This window comes from Geotrypetes seraphini, chromosome 5 (assembly GCF_902459505.1).
Source record: "Geotrypetes seraphini chromosome 5, aGeoSer1.1, whole genome shotgun sequence".
Taxonomy (NCBI): domain Eukaryota; kingdom Metazoa; phylum Chordata; class Amphibia; order Gymnophiona; family Dermophiidae; genus Geotrypetes; species Geotrypetes seraphini.
Genome location: NC_047088.1, coordinates 109,304,536 through 109,319,621, shown reverse-complemented (window position 1 = coordinate 109,319,621; position 15,086 = coordinate 109,304,536). Strand labels below are relative to the sequence as shown.

Below are 15,086 nucleotides of genomic sequence, written 5' to 3'. Positions count from 1 at the left end.
TCTCATCTTTGAAGTCAGTGGTGAAATATATTAATATGGCACTGGATCCATAAACCTAAAAGCTAAAAGTAATGAAATCCATCAAGTACACAAAATGAGCAATTAAATGAAACGTATCAAAATATGAACAAGAATTCCAATATATATTTATAAATGACCTGGAAACAGGGACCAAGTGCGAAGTTATAAAATTTGCAGACGACACAAAACTCTCCGGTAAGGTTAGATCTGTAGAGGAATGTAAAGAACTTCAAAGAGACCTGAACAAACTGAGTGAGTGGGCAAATAAATGGCAGATGAGCTTCAATGTAGAAAAATGTAGTCATGCACATAGGGAAAGGAAACCCGATGTATAACTACATGATGGGGGAGATGATATTGGGGGAAGGCAACCTAGAAAAGGACTTGGAGGTTTTGGTGGATAAAAAATGAAACCGGTGGCACAATGCGCAGCGGCCTCAAAAAAAGTGAACAGAATGTTGAGCATTATCAAAAAAGGTATCACTACCAGAACCAAGGAAGCTATCCTCCCGCTGTATAGGGTGATGGTGCGACCGCATCTGGAGTACTGCGTTCAGTACTGGTCGCCGTACCTCAAGAAGGATATGGTGATACTCGAGAGGGTCCAGAGAAGAGCAACAAAAATGATAAAGGGCATGGAAAACCTTTCATATGCTGAGAGGCTGGAGAAGCTGGGGCTCTTTTCCCTGGAAAAGTGGAGACTTAGAGGGGATATGATAGAAACTTACAAGATCATGAAGGGTATAGAGAAGGTAGAGAGGGACAGATTCTTCAGACTGGTGGGGGCAATAAAAACTAGAGGGCACTCAAACAAATTGAAGGGGGATAGATTCAGAACTAATGCTAGGAAGTTCTTCTTCACTCAGAGGGTGGTGGACACCTGGAATGCGCTTTCAGAGGAGGTGGTAGAGCAGAGTACGATTTTGGGTTTCAAAATGGGATTGGACGAGTTCCTGAAGGAAAAGGGGATTGAGGGGTACAATTAGAGGGTTACTATTGTGACAAATCTAGCGCTATCCCTAGCTTTGACACAGTGGTGAAGAAGGCAGGTAGTCCCCGAGGCAGAAGAGCTGGTCAGGTTGGCCCTGCAGAATATGAAAAGCTGACTTCACTTGGACTATCCCAGGAGCTAAGAAACTACAGCTCCCAGAAGGCCAGTCTCAGCACAGGAAGCTGTGACTGAGACAGGCACAGCTGCAGAGAGTTTTCTCTCCCTTCTCACTCTGCAGCAGGGAGGGGCGAATTAGAGGGGGTTAAAACAGAGCAGCTGAGAGAGAGTCAGGAGGAGCCGAGGAGGCTTCAGGGTGTGCTTGGTGGAGAACCCTCTCCTCCTCAACGGAATGCTGAGGAGCTGAACCAAGACTGGTAAATGTTGGACACAGAAGAGCTTACTGCTGACCCAGGGAGTGAGGAAGGAACCCCAGGGGAACCCATGGAAATCCAGGAGAGTCTGGTAGGACCGGAGGAGGTGTCCATGGACATTGATAAGCAGTAAGGGGATGTGTATTGCCTGTGTCCACAGTAGTGAAGCTACCAGTTATAGTTTCAAGGGGAGTTGTAGTTCTCTCCCTGCTGATAATGAACTGTTAATTGCTGCTTGAAAGCTTTAGGTACAAAGCTAGCAAATGTTGTGGCATTTTTTTTGTTCTCTTTGCTAGCAGCCAAGCTGAGCCAGAGCGTTCTTCCTCACAGCTGTGCATAATTAATTACTTGAAAGGCACAGCAGGGAGCTGTGCTGAGAGCCTGCACGGACCTTGTGAATTCTGTGCTAAAGAAGAGAATACGTTTACAGAGCTACAGTATGTGATAAGCCACGTTAGGCTGTGAAAACCAGGTGACATGCTGGCCAGGTTTCTTGTTGCCCAGTTGTGGTTTAAAGTGTGTTTCTGTTCTGAATTTTTTTATGCCTGGGAAATGACCCAGCTGCTGGAGCTGAAGCAGCTTAGTGAAAGTTACTAAATCCAAACTACTCTGGTAAACAGGACTGTTTATAGATGTGCTAACAAAAGTCCAGAGGCTGTGGAACAATAGGTTAAGATGAGACACACCCAAAAACCTGGACACTGGATTTCTTTGAACGTTTTGCTCTGTTTGAACAGCTTGTGTTTTACCTCATAGTTTTTGAGTGCTTGTGTTGAGGTCTGCTAAGCTGAAGCATTTTTCCTTTTGTTCAATGCAACCAGTGAACATAAAAAAAACTTTGTTTGATTATTCTACTATACTGGATTTTGAGGTGTGTGAGTTTCTTTTCCCTTGCTTGTTTTTCTTTTGGTAATGTCAGGGAGTCTGATATTTTACTTTAGGCAGACGCCTAAGAAGGCCTGAAGGGTACCCTGGTTAAAGGGTACACGTATGAACAGGAACAGTCAGTGTTCCAGCTCGCTGCCGTGAACAGGAGCTGGGCAGGTGTGACACTATATAGTACAAAACGTTTTAGAGTAATAGATCACTTACAGGTCATTGACCTGGAAGGCCGCCGTGGGAACGAACTGCTGGGCATGATGGACCTATGGTCTGACTCGGCAGAGGTGATGTTTAAGTTCTTATGCTTATGTTCTTATGTTCCACAAATGTAAAGCAACCAAAAAGGTTCTTTGTCCTTACATAAGGATATTTATACTATTAATATGGATTTGAATTACATACTGTACAGGGTTGTTTGTTTGTTTGTTTTTTAAATACAATGGAAGTCAATGACTATAGAGAAGTAAGTCTGAAAAATACTGGTCACTGGAATTCATAGTTGAGACCATGAACTTGCAATGCATTCAAATAGTAAATCCAATGTTACTCTCTGCAATAGTTTGTTTGCAAAGTCATCACCACAATATCTATGACATAATAGTCACATGAAAAGAAGAGTGTATATCTTTAGCCAAATATTTTAAAGATGACCAATGGCTAACCAAATGCAAGAACAAATGTTCACAAGATGTATGTCTTGATAGGTTGCAAAGTTTTAACTATGTGTAGCAGCTGCCTTGGACATGGAGCCATATAAACCATACAGAAAACTGCACAGTCAGAACACGACCTTAAAAGAATAACTTTTATGTGGACATGGGGTGGTCGAATTCTGGTAGTATCAAAGAATAACACTCATGCTGTATTTACTAATATTGTAAATATCAAACACATATGTGCCTCTATTGATTCAGAGTACATTGTTGAAGGTGTTCTTTTTTCCATTTTACTGAACATGCTATTATATAAAGCACATACTTTTTAGCTCAATTGTCTTTATTCATTTTTCTAAACAATGCTAATATCTCAAATAACAGCAACAGCATACAAAGAGTCAAGCTAATACACTCAGCAGCCCGAGTGGAGGGTGATAGACCTTACATCAGGGGTGTCCAACCTTTTGGCTTCCCTGGGCCGCATTGGCAGAAAAAAATGTTTCTGGGGTCGCGCAAACACTGTAGCAAGACAAATGAGGGAGCCGGCAAGACAGTAAACACTTGGGGGCAGCAGAGGAAAACACTGCATTGCCCTCGACCGGGGCCGCACAAAATACTTCATGGGGCTGCAGGTTGGACACCCCTGCCTTATATGTTGATCCAACTTGTACCACTGTTTTGACACATTTACTCTTACTATGCCTTACTACTGCTACAATAGTCTTATATTTCATCATATAGAACCAACTCCATCACAAATTAAAACCATTGCCTTTCGATTTCCAGCCCACTATCTTAAAAGACAGGCTAAGCTACAAGATAGACCTAATTCTGTTCCAGATTTCAGACCATAATAACTGTACATTAGGTTAGTGAAAAATCCTATAAGAGGGTACCTGTATCTTGATTGCAAGATAAAGCCCATATTGCTAAATTCCATTCGATATTTGTCTAATTTAATCGAAGCCCAGAGGCATGCTGGATGAGGAAAAATAGGAATTATGTTATGGAAGCTGACAAAGAAATTAATGTTCCGCTGGGCCAGAACTGCCCCATAAATTGCCTCTTGAAAACAAATCTAGGAAATGGAATTAGGTGGATTTTTCTATTACCGAAGGATTTTTTGGACTAGTTTCTGCAAATGCACCCGCATTTGGGCACAGAAAAAAAGAGCACTACATGCTATTCCATAAACAGTATCCAAATTTGGATGCCGTTTATAGAATAGCAATTAGCACCAGGATCTCCACCCAATTTTCAGCATTTTACATAATCTGAAACCTGATGTAAATCCACATGCCTGACCCCCTTTTTTACAAAACCTTAGCGTGGTTTTTAGCGCCAGGTGCAACAGTGACAGCTCCGACACTCATAGAATTCCTATGAGCGTCGGAGCTGTTACCACCGCAGCTGGCACTAAAATATGTGTTACGGTTTTCTAAACGGGGGGGGGGGGAGGGGTAAATTAGATGCGGATCTGCCATATTCTAACACAGTGCACACAATTTCTAGGAATGCCTCTGATTCATCCATTCCCCTTTTTGGATCTGCATGGAAAAATTTACACATGCTTAGTTATAGAATCCCAATTAGGAAGATACATGTGTACATTTTGTTGCTAATTAGTGCCAGTAATTGATTGTTAGCTCTCAATTATAGCCCATTGATTGCTCATTGGTCAAGTTCCACGCTTAATTATGGAATATGCATAATGAGTGCCAAATTTCAGGCACCATATATAGAATACAGGGGTTAACTGTATTTCAGCTTAAGGGGTCAGAAACTTAGTTCCTGCCCACTTAATCCCATCAAGAGCGCTAGCCCCTGATATTCAGCAGACTTAATTGGGCAGTGTGGTTAATATATCAGCTCTAACATGCAATGGAATCTGGGCAGTGCCACTTAGCTATGTGGGTGCTGGCATTGAATAATGGCTTGCCCCTGCACAATTTACAGGTTTCTAGCTGATGTTCCAATCCCCCTCCACCATCACTTTCAGATATTTCCCATATACTTAATTTTTGTTTCTTCAATTCTCAAACCCTCCCCCCCCCCAGACTCCTAGGCACCACTGAGACGATCATTGGTAGTCTAGTGGAAAAGGGCAGGAGTGGCCCCTTCTTTTCCCACATCTTCAGCTCTAGGTTCAAATTGGTGGTGTTACCATCCCCTGGAACAGTGGTTCCCAACCCTGTCCTGGAGGACCACCAGGCCAGTCAGGTTTTCAGGATAGCCCTAATGAATATGCATGAGAGAGATCTGCATATAATGGAGATGCCAGGCATGCAAATCCTACTCTATGTATATTCATTAGGGCTATCCTGAAATCCCGAATGGCCTGGCCCTCCAGGACAGGGTTGGGAATCACTGCCCTAGAACATGTTTCTCTACTTCTTCAAGCCAAGTACCCCCTAAGGCTAACAAATATCAACTGAGTACCCCCGCCCAAGCTCTGTCCCAGACCCACCCAGGCTCTGCCCCTGACCCCATCCCATAATAATAGTACTAATTGTAATGCAATTTCTTCCATCCATTTTTCATATACATACAGTATAATCTTAAAATATAATGGCAACCACAGAATTTAAAAAACACAAAGCACACTGTATGCAGAGAAAATGTTAATTATCATTTATAGTCATTTTTTTTTTTTTCAAAGAGGTCAAGGCCGATGACTTTAAAATATGCAATGTCACCTCAGTAACAAATAGAAAAAATAGACAAATATAGACAGCAGATATAAATTTTCAAAACTGACACATTTCGATCACTAGATTGAAAATTAAATCATTTTTCCTACCTTTGCTGTCTGGTGATTTCATGAGTCACTTGTTGCACTTCCTTCTGACTGTGCATCCAATATTTCTTTCTTTCTGCCTCTTCCAGACCTCATTCCATTCCCCAACCATTCCCTCCATGAGTCCAACATTTCTTGCTCTCTCTTTCACCCCCGTTTGCAACATGTCTCCCTCTCTCTCTCATTCCCTCCCCTGCTGCAAATGGAGTGGGGAAAGAGAGAAGGAGAGATCCAGGGTACATCTCTCCCACTCTCTCTACTGCCACACCCATTTCTCCTTTCTTTCAGCCAATCCAACATCTCTGCCTCCTGCATGCTTCCTCTCCTCCAGTCCTCATTCCCTACCCCAACCAACATCTCTCTCTCCCTCCATGAGTTCAACATTTTTTATATATATATTTATTTAAAGCAGAAAATAAAATACAATACAATACAAATTATAATCTGCACTCATAAGAAAAAAAAAATATATATATAGCTTAACTTTAGCTCAAGTCCTCAAAAAAAAAGTCCAAGATGTAGAATCAGCTAGGATTATAATAAGGAATTAAAAACAAAAAACTAAAGATTGTGTTAGCTTGAGAAAGGAGATCAAACAATCAAAGAGTACTCATATTTCCCCTCCTTTTTTCAGGCGAGCCGCTGACAAGAAGGTTGTCAGTTGGCTAGGATCAAAGAAAACATATTTTTGTATTTGATACAATATGACACATTTGCATGGGTGACAAAGAAAAAAGGTAGCCCCAAGAGTGATAACACCTGGCTTTCACAACAAGAATTCACGTCAACGTTTTTGTGTATCTTGTGACAGATCTGGAAACATTTGTATCTTATACCCAAGAAATTATTTCTGTTTATTTTTAAAGAAAAGTCTCAATAGCCAGTTCTTATCAGGTGCTAAGGCAACTGTAAGAAGAAGTGTTGCCAGCATTGCCACTTCCCTGTCCGAGAGTTCCAACATCGTAGAAATATTAAGCAATTGTTGATCATCTTCCTTTAATTTTTCTTCCCTTTTAATAGGTAAATAATACACTTGAGTGAATGGCAGCAACAGTTCCTCTGTAATTTGTAAGACCTCCATCAAGTAACGTTTCAGCATGTCTCTAGGAGTTACAGCCACAACTCTAGGAAAATTAATTAGTCTAAGATTATTGTTACGGGAGAAATTTTCTAGAGACTCCAATTTTCTCCTTAAGTTGATATTATCTCTCACCAGTGTTTCAGTAACTTGTTTAGAAACTTTCATTTCTTGGGAAGAATTCAATGTTGAATTTTTTAAATCCTGTAAATCAACTTTGATATTCTTAATTTCATTTTCTTGGATAGTAATCTTATGCTCCAGCTGAAAGAGCTGGGGCTTAATTGATTTAGCTAGATCCGCCACAAGGCCCAAGAGTTACCTCTTGAGGTTTCTTTAATGTAAAGGAAAGTTTTTTAGGGTCAAAATTCTCACCAACCGAAGTTCCCTCCTGACTGTGGCTCTCCTGTTCACGGACAAACCGCAGTGTTGGCAAGTCCCCTGGTTCCAACGGAGTCCCCTATAAAGATGGGGTCCAGCTCCATGCTCCCCTCTATATTCCCAATGGCCTCCGGGGAGAGTCCCTCACCGCCTTCCGATGATTCCTCCACCCTCAGGGAGCTGGTGATCTGAGGAAGAGGTGGATGTACTCTGGCGTTGGGGCTCAAGGTGGTTTCCAAGCCCATGGGGAACGCCTCCATCTCGCCATGGCGTGTCTCCAGCGGGTATGCCGATGCTCCCATGATGTCCTGCATTCGGCGCAGAAGTTCATCAATATTGCCGAGACCGTCCAGGCCCGAACACCGCGAGGCTCCAGAGGCGCTACGGCCCCTCTGCTTCAGCATTGCTGCAGGTAATTTGTTTACTGAAGAAAAAAAGGTGATAATGAATGAGCACTCTGTAGCGAAGCACTCAGCCAAACAGTCCATCCGCCATCTTCAAGTTCAACTTTTTACTCTCTTCCCTCTACCCTTTCCCATGAGTATGACATTTCTCCTTCCCTCTTTTCTTCCCTCCTCATTCATCGATCATTCTCTCTCTCTCTCTCTCTGTCTCTCTCCATGAGTCCAACACTTTCTGCCTCTTGCATGCTTCCTCTCCTCCAGACTTCATTCCCTTCCCCAACCAACATCTCTCTCTGTCCCTCCATGAGTCCAACTTTTCTTCCTCTCTCCTCCACCCCTATTGGCATCTCCCTCTCTCTCGCTCACTGTCCATCTGTCTTCAGAGATCCTGGCTAGAGAATGACACAGGGACAAATTTTTTCCCATCCCCGCGAGTTTTGTCACTGTCCCTGTTCCATTCCTGTAAGCTCTGCCTTAACTGCACAAGCATTGAACCCTTATGATTTTAAAGTGTTTGAGGCTTGTGCAGATGAGGACAGAGCTTGCAGGAATGGGGCAGGGACAGGAAAAAAACTTGCGGGGACGGGATGGGAAAATGAGTTCCTGTGGAGACGGGGAAAAATTTGTCCCCATGTGATTCTCTAATTCAGGCATCTCTCCCACCCCCTCTACTCCCACATCCAACATTTTTTCCTCTCTCATTCCCTGGATCATGTGCAGCATTTTTTACCACTGCCCATCAGCCCCATGCCCATTTCTCCTACACCCTTCTCCAGCACAATGTAACATCTCTCCCTCCATCACTATGCCTGACATTCTTCCCCCTTGCAATCCCCTTCAATCTGTCTCTCTGTTCCCTCTCCACCACCATATTCAACATTTCTCCCTCTCATCCTTCTCTCCCCATGCATCTCCCTCTCCACTCTCTATGACCAATTTTCCTTTCTTCCTTTCCCCTGTGCCACCATCTTTCCCTCTCACTCATACACTCATACCCAGTTCTCCCTTTTTATTCCCTCCCTCCTCTGTCCCAAGTTAGTGCCCCCTTCCTCCCTCTCTTCTGTGTCCCGTGGTCATGTCCCCTCCCTTCCATCTGTGTCGAGTTTGTGCCCCCTCCCTGCACATAAGTAGCTGCCATAGAAGCTGCTGCTGCCTCTGGAGATACTGCCTTCCTGCCTGCACCCTGCCACAGCCAGGGATCTCTTCCTCCCTGCCCATCTCCCCCTGAAGCCACACTTGCTCTTTCTGTCTGCTGCGGGGACAGCAGAAGCAGCGATTCACACGTTGCATGTGGCTGACCCACAAGCCTTCCCTCCGACATCAACTTTGCCATTGGAGAGAAGGTTTCTGGGTCAGCTACTTACGTGTGAATTGCTGCATATACCGTCCATGCAAGCAGTGCTGCTGAAGACCGAAGGAGCGAGTGCGGCTCGAAGAAGGTGGTAATTGTGTCGGCTTCAGGGGCAGCAGAGATCACTGGAAGCAGCTTCAGCAGGGGGGGGGAGGCAGGAATGCGGGATCCTTTGTGGCGGCAGCCTCTACAGATGAGTGGGAATTCGTGGTTAGGCCGCATATCCGCAACAAGTGGCCCGCATACCTGCATGTTGAAAAACAGTGCCCTAGGTTTCCAAACTAACCCCAGTCCAAAAATTAACACTACTACTAATCATTTCTATAACATTGCTAGATGTACACAACACTGTACATTAACATGTAATACAATTCAGCTTACAATCTAATTATAACAGACAAACAGGACAAATAGGGGTACTTTACAAGTGAGTGGAAGATAGAAGTTAAAAGCAGCCTTATAAAAGTGGGCTTTTAGCCTAGATTTGAATATTGCCAGAGATGAGATAACTGGGTTTTACTTCCTTTGAAAGCAATGGAAGTGAGGACAGAATGAGGCATCTGGGTTTTACTTCCATTGGAATAAAACCCGGATATTTCAATCTGTCCTCCTTTTTCTGGATTACAATTACTTATTCACAATACAAGCTGAATATCTTCAAAATTTATAACCATACCAAATTGATATTCATAAAATTATACTGTCAGAAATCAAGTGCTATACACCTTTCAATTTATGAAAACGGTAAAAGACCTCAGTGTTTCTCAGGACAAATCCTGGGAAACCATCTATGCCAGTAATAATACTGTCATAGAGAAATACATCCTTGGTCTTATGTTCTACCGTTTGATTTTTTACTTTTTAACTTTTTGCTGTACTTTTAAACTGTTTGCTGTCGTTATTTAAGATTTTATGAAAAAGTGAGCACTTATCTTGTTTCCTTCCAACAGTGCAAAACCATCGCAGTTGCCGTTTAAGATTTAACGCGGTATCGATACATCGATCTTGAATAATTTCAATTCAGACTGATTCATATAGAAATCCCAACAGGCCCTGTTTTGCCCTACGGCTGCATCAGGGGATTATCTAAAAAAGACAGAATGCATCAATTGGTTTACAGAGATACATATTTCTTGTACAAACCTTAATTTAAAAACTACCTACTTTCAATTACAAGCCACTGCTTCAATGATTCTCTCTCAACGAAATAGCGGCTCGGCGTACTTCTGGGTTTATAAAGAGAGACAAGGAGCAGCACTGCATCAATCAGCAACTGAGAAACACGGAGCCATAGCCAATCGTCATGACTTCCGAGTTTCTTTCAAAAAAACGCGCACCACTCAATCCTAACATTTAAACCATATGGAGTATACGTCTTTAATCTAAATATCCATTTTTGTTCTCTTTGTCTGAGGTATGCTTTAAAATCACCACCTTTATTTGAAGGATATAGCTTTTTTTATAATCCAGCAGCGCATTTCTGAAAATTTATGATTAGTATCCAAGCAGTGCTGCACCATAGGTGCCTCTGTTTTACCACAGGTCAAACAAGACCTGTGTTCAATAATTCTAGTTTTAAATTGTCTAGAGGACTGCCCTATATAAAGTAAATTACAAGGACAACTAATGGCATATATAATCCCACTACTTTCACAGGACGTGATTGATGTCAAAAAATATTCTTTCTGATGATATGGGTTAATAAAGGATCGACCTTCTTGCATGTTATTACATACTGAGCAATGCCCACATTTCAAGTGACCCACTTGACCATCTTGACCTAGTCTATCTATCTGGTTTTGAACAGATCCCTTACTAGTAGGACTTATTAACTCTTGCAAGTTTTTATTCCTAGAGTAAGCAGTCGTTATTTGAATGTTCTGGAAGCATGGATGTATAGACAAACAATTCCAGTATTTTTTTATGATTTTAGAAAAAAATCTAGATTGTTGAGAGTGCCTTAGCACACATACCATCTTTTCAGCTTCAGATTCAGGTTTTGACATCAATCACATCCTGTGAGAGTAGTGGGATTATATATGCCATTAGTTGTCCTTGTAATTTACTTTATATAGGGCAGACCTCTAGACAATTTAAAACTAGAATTATTGAACACAGGTCTTGTTTGACCTGTGGTAAAACAGAGGCACCTATGGTGCAACACTGCTTGGATACCAATCATAAATTTTCAGAAATGCGCTGCTGGATTATAGAAAAGCTATATCCTTCAAATAAAGGTGGTGATTTTAAAGCATACCTCAAAGAGAACAAAAATGGATATTTAGATTAAAGACGTATACTCCATATGGTTTAAATGTTAGGATTGAGTGGCGCGTGTTTTTTTGAAAGAAACCCGGAAGTCATGACGATTGGCTATGGCTCCATGTTTCTCAGTTGCTGATTGGTGCGGTGCTGCTCCTTGACTCTCTTTATAAACCCAGAAGTACGCCGAGCTGCCATTTCGTTGAGAGAGAATCATTGAAGCAGTGGCTTGTAATTGAAAGTAGGTAGTTTTTAAATTAAGGTTTGTACGAGAAATATGTATCTCTGTAAACCAACTGATGCATTCTGTCTTTTTTAGATAATCCCCTGATGCAGCCGTAGGGCGAAACAGGGCCTGTTGGGATTTCTATATGAATCAGTCTGAATTGAAATTATTCAAGATCGATGTATCGATACCGCGTTAAATCTTAAACGGCAACTGCGGTGGTTTTGCACTGTTGGAAGGAAACAAGATAAGTGCTCACTTTTTCATAAAATCTTAAATAACGACAGCAAACAGTTAAAGTACAGCAAAAAGTAAAAAATCAAACGGTAGAACATAAGACCAAGGATGTATTTCTCTATGACAGTATTATTACTGGCATAGATGGTTTCCCAGGATTTGTCCTGAGAAACACTGAGGTCTTTTATCGTTTTCATAAATTGAAAGGTGTATAGCACTTGATTTCTGACAGTATAATTTTATGAATATCAATTTGGTGTGGTTACTCCTTTTTCTGGAGCCATATGGTAACCCTATCTATTCCAGGCATACGGTGCAGCAAGATAAAGGGATGGAGTCTGGAGCTTGCAGGAGAGGAAAGGGGTACAGATAAAAGAGTCTTATCTGATGGCGTTCCCAGGGAAGAGTTTAAGGAGAGAGGAGAGGTACTGAGGAGCTGCAGAGTGAATGCACTTGTAAGGCAATAAAACTTATTGTATCCAGAATATTCCCTGCAACTGCCATCAACAGCCCCCAAACTACCCCTGAACACTGCTCCACACCTAATAACTACTCCAACTTACTATCCAGTAAACTATCGTCCCACAATACCCATTTGATTACAACCATAGAAAACAACTCCCGTCTCCTTTCCTTTCTCCATTTTCTTTGGCTTCTTAAACCTAACCCCAATAATTGTCCCACCATAGCTCCAATTACCTCTTACAATTGTTCACTCCTTGCAACTACTGTACCAGCTCACAAACTATCCCTCCTCCAGAAACTAGACCTTGGAACAGCCTTCTCCCAAACTATCCCACAGCTAAAACTATCATCCAAAACTGCCACATCCACCATAAAATACTCAATGCTCCCCCACTCTGCAATTGCTCTATTCCCAAAACTACCACCTGCAAATGACTTCCACCACCAAATTCTACCCCTTACAAATGTCCATCACACCCCTTCAAATTGCCCCTTTCCCATAACTATCCTCCAGCAAATTTTCCCATCAACCCTACACAAACAAAATAAATCCTAGAACTCAACTCAGTCCATGGAGCATACCCAGCCAGTCGGTTTTTCAAGATATCCACAATTAATTTGCAAGTGATGGAGACAATGTCAGTAAATCTATCTCATGCACATTCAAACTGGGAGACTGAAACTATGAATGGTAGGTTTGGGAGCCGATAGCATATTAGGAAGTGCTAGCTTCCCTCCAAAACAGGAATGATGTAACTTCCTGTTTCAGAGGAGCAGGGAAGCCAGCGTGTGCAGTGTTAGAGCCCCGTGGCCTGGAGGGAAGCAAGGGAGTGGAAGGGAGAGAAGCTGACCTCACCTCACCAGGCAGTCGGGGGGGGGGGGAGAAATGCTGCTGCACCCAATTGGGGAGAGAGAGGGAACAAGGGAGAAGGAAGACCAGGGAAGGGAGAGGAGAAGAAAGAGAGATGCCAAGACCATAGAAGGGAGGGAGGGGAAGGAGAAAGATGACAGACGAGGGGCAAAGAAGTAGGGAGGGAGAGAAAGGAAGGAGAGAAAATGGCAGATAATGGAGGGGGGAGGGAGAGATAGGAGAGCAGAAAAATGCCAGGGCATGGGTGGAGGGAAGGGAAACTAAGGAGTCAGATGCCAGACCAGAGGGAAAGAAAGGAGAGGAATGGAGGGGGCATGAGAGATAGAAAAGAAGGAGAGAGATGCCAGGCAATGGGGTTGAGTGGGAAGGAAAGGAGAAGAGAGAGATACCAGAGCATAGGGGAAGGGGTGGAGACAGAAAAATAGAGAGGGGTTAAAGCTAAAATGAATCATGTACAAAGGAGAGAAGGGGCATAGGACAGACAGTTTATTGAAGGGATATAGAAAGAGGGAAAATGCCATATGGAAGAGAGAAAGGGCAGTGGATGGAAGGGGTAGAGAGAGGGGGACAGACGCTGAATGGAAGTGTGGGGGAGGGAGGGACAGACATTGAATGGAAGGGGTGAGAGAGGGGAGCAGATGCTGGAAGAGAAAGAAAGAAAGGGCACATGATGGATTTGGGGAAGAGAATAGAGTTAGATATGGGAAGGGGTGTGGCAAGCTATAGGTAAACACAATGAAAGAGGGAAATTGAGGACTGAATAGTAAGAAAGAATTTAGACAGCAGCAGAAAATAAATTGAGAAGGAAGACCAGGGAAGAACAGGAAGAAAGGAGCGGAGAGAGAGAGATGCCAGATCATGGGGGAAGGGGAGGAGATAGATACCAGACTTGGGAGGAGGAAAGGAGGAAGGAGACAGATACCAGATCTGAGGAAAAGAGGAGAGAGATGCTAAAATCTGCTGGGAGGGAGAGATGGAAAAGAAGAAGACATGGCACGCCAGGGGGAGAGTTGAGAGAAGTAGATGGATGCCGTACCAATGGGGGCGGGGGAGAGATGGAAGGGAGAGGCAGACAGTTTCTGGAAGAGGCATAGAAATATCAGATGCCATATGCAAGAGGCAGAGAGAGGGCAGACAGTGGATGGAAGGAAGAGAATGATGAGAAGATGAGGAAAACAGAAACCAGCCAACAAAGGTAGAAAAAATTTTCTATTTGTTTTATTTATTTATTTTTGTTCTAGGATAAAGTATTATTGTTGCTGTGTTGATAATCATTTATTAATAGAAAATGGAAATAAGGTGATCCTGTTTATTAGACTAATTTTAATATTATTTTTTTTTGTACTAATTTAGAGACCGTAACTCCTTTCCTCAGGTCAGGACTGGGATACTGTAACAGCAGTATAGTTTACTGACCTGAAGAAAGAGGTTTTAACCTCTGAAAGCTAATTAAGAAATGTATTAATCCAATAAAATGACGGGCACTAAATTTTCTTCCCGCCATGCCTCCTACTCAAATGCAAAGTAGAAATTGGTAGGCTTCCCAAAGCTCTGCCAGCTGAAGATCTCTTCCTCTAGGAAGGAAGGGGGGATTTGTTCAGAGATGTTTGGAGGTTACATAGAAGAAAAACTGTACACTGGCACTGGTATGGTAATCTTTGTTTTGAATTTTAAAACAAAAGAAATAAAGTGGAAGTAAAGAAGTAAATAAGAAAATGGGTAACTAAATGGAGGCGGAGTGGGGCAGGGGGCCCAGTGGAATTGTGTGCCTAGGGGCCCTCGACAAATTAATCCTGCCCTGGTTGAAAGGTTTACTACAGTATCACTTGTGTCTATTTCTTTAGAGCAGTTTGAAAGTTCAACTTTTTTGCTGGACTCCCTCCCCTCCCCCCCTTTTTTTTCTCTTTTTGTCTTCCTGCCTCTCTCTACTTAGAAAAAAAAATAAAAGACCATAAGAGAAAACATACTAGACAGATGAGAAACAGGGGAGAAGATACTGTGATTAATGCAGATCAACCCCTCTCCCTTTACCTTTCTGCTTCATGCTGTCACTGAAATACATTTTAAACATTTTCTATTAATGCCATCTTTGT

At 42.5% G+C, this 15,086-nt stretch overlaps 1 protein-coding gene across 7 annotated transcripts in view; it reads left to right on the top strand.

Moving 5' to 3' along the window:
- Positions 1 to 1,092: 1,092 nt before the first annotated feature.
- Positions 1,093 to 15,086, top strand: part of LOC117360950 (cytospin-A-like) — a 133,225-nt gene continuing 119,231 nt past the window's right edge. For 4 of the 7 annotated variants that reach the window (XM_033945634.1, XM_033945637.1, XM_033945630.1 and 1 more), the window contains exon 1: positions 1,093 to 1,474. The gene's annotated coding sequence lies outside the window, so the exon portion shown is untranslated. Of the gene's footprint in view, positions 1,513 to 15,086 lie in introns of all 7 variants that reach the window. The other 3 variants (XM_033945632.1, XM_033945631.1, XM_033945639.1) reach the window with 3 other exon arrangements.